Source organism: Sinocyclocheilus grahami, unplaced genomic scaffold (genome assembly GCF_001515645.1).
Source record: "Sinocyclocheilus grahami isolate Dianchi unplaced genomic scaffold, SAMN03320097.WGS_v1.1 scaffold1131.1, whole genome shotgun sequence".
Taxonomy (NCBI): Eukaryota; Metazoa; Chordata; class Actinopteri; order Cypriniformes; family Cyprinidae; genus Sinocyclocheilus; species Sinocyclocheilus grahami.
In genome coordinates, this window is record NW_015506310.1 from 134,609 (window position 1) to 136,821 (window position 2,213).

General features: G+C 37.7%; 1 pseudogene; it reads left to right on the forward strand.

The window, feature by feature from the left end:
* On the forward strand, positions 1-1,531 carry LOC107567183 (transmembrane protein 223-like; annotated as a pseudogene).
* Positions 1,532-2,213: the final 682 nt, after the last annotated feature.

Consider the following 2,213-nt stretch of genomic DNA (forward strand, 5'->3'; position numbering starts at 1 on the left):
TGCCGTTCAAATCGCTCAGCATGTTAAATAATATTATAGAGTAAAAATATACAGAAATGTGCCATGTTTGAAATGTCAGTATCTCAGAGAATTACTGAAAATTAAGCATTTTATTAAATCATGGGTATTCAGTGCTTGTTGTTCGGTCTAAGGTCCTGTCGGACATTTATTTCAGCTTATCGACTGACAGGTAACGTTATTCAGTCTTCGAGAGTGTTCGTGTTTACAGCGACCCAGATCGTTAAAGTCAAAGATATCACAAGCATCTTAAATCCACTAAGTTGTCATGTTCGTGCGATTTCAGTCAGGAATGCCTATACCTTCACCTCTACTGCCATCGCAAAGGACGTGATTCTCTTCGAACACGACCGGACGCGGTTTTTCAGACTTTTGGCCATATTTTGTATTGGCCAGTTTCTATTTTGGGCATATCTTGCTCACTTTGCTTTCACAAGTCTTAGGGACACTAGAAAAAAATAGTGGTGAACCACAAAAAGTCATAACTGAGTTAGGAGGGCTTTTCAGTTTTGATATGAACCTCGGTTCAAATGCCTGGAGGTATGGATTCACTCTTGGGTGCCTAATTATTGGTAAGCCTTAACTCTGCTTTCTGCATTTTTTATGTATCCCAGCTCTCTAAATATGATTTTTTTTTCTGTTGTAGGCGGAGGAATTGTTGGGGTGGCAATATTGTTCGGCCGCCGTTCTGTGAGTCGTGTAATTCTGCATAAGGGAGGTGGAAAAGTCACAGTATCTACACAATCACCGCTGGGACCTCTCAGAGCTCACCATCTAACTGTGCCTTTGTCTCAAGTGACCTGCCAGGCGCACAGACAGGAATCACCTTCATTTATCCCACTTAAAATCAAATGGTACAAGTTCTACTTCCTTTTGGACAAAGAAGGGACACTGAACAACTCTAAACTATTTGACATTACTGTTGGGGCCTACAGACCCTTATGATATGTCATTTATACCCCTGTGTGTCTGCGGTCCACTGTGGATGTATCATACATCTGCTATTCATTTTGTTTTATGTTGCCTTGGGAAAAAAACAAGCACTGAATTTACAAGAGGAATAAACTTAACTTTTCTGTTCATAAAACTTTTTACCTGGGATTTGTGCTGACAAGCTTATTCTGAATTATATGACACAGACTTAGTCATACAAGTCTGACTAAGATGACATTATAGTTCTGTCTTTGCATTTTTTTTTTCAGCAGCATTGATGTCTGACTCAGTTAAGTAAATAATAATTGGTGACGGGCCATTGAATTATTCGAAAATAATGCACACCCCAAGTGGTAATGCGAAGCCAGAATGACAGTTATACCTTGAGTGTGCATTATTTTCTAATAATTCAATAGAACTGGGTAGGGAACAGATATAATCCATTATTCCACTTATGCTAAAGTTACCACACCTCAAGATATTGTTCAGATGTTGTATTTCAAGACATTTGTCAGGTTTTTGTCCTTTAACTGCTCTTGTTTGTAGGACAAATTTCTTATGCATCTCATCCCACACCTCCGTTGCTAATTTTAAAATGTAATTTTAGAGGTAGTAGTAATTCGAGAAAGATAGCGAGTGTGTGTGAATTACCAGAGTCTGTGTGTCTCTCAACAGTGTTCACACATTAGAACGTCTGTCAGCCAGAGGCGGACAGTAACTAAGTACATTTACTTGAGTATTGTACTTAAGTACACTTTTAGAGTATCTGTACTTTACTTGAGTATTATTTTTTCTGGGAACTTATGACTTTAACTTCACTATATTTGAAAGACAAATATTGTACTTTTCACTCCACTACATTTCTATCAAGGTCCTCGAAGTAGAAAGTCGTTACTCTGTAGCAGCTTTGAAAGTCAGTGGCTGATTTTTTTCTTCTCTAAAACGTGACTTTCTTTTTTTCAGACTTTCCATTTATCAGTAATCACTCTTGTAGGGCTACATGCATTTTTTGAACACTGCCCAGTTCCAAATATGATATTTATTTACAACAATTCAATAATAATAAGTTAATATTGTGGTATACATTACACACAATATTGTCTGATTTTGCTAAATTGTGTACGTGAAAATATTACCTATAAAGCCACAGAAGAACTGTTGTGCATCTCCTAATAAAACACAATAGGTGTTGGACTGAAGCAGCACTGCACAGACTGGTCTGTGTGTAACACCAAAGTACAGCGAGAGCGATTAGACAGCAT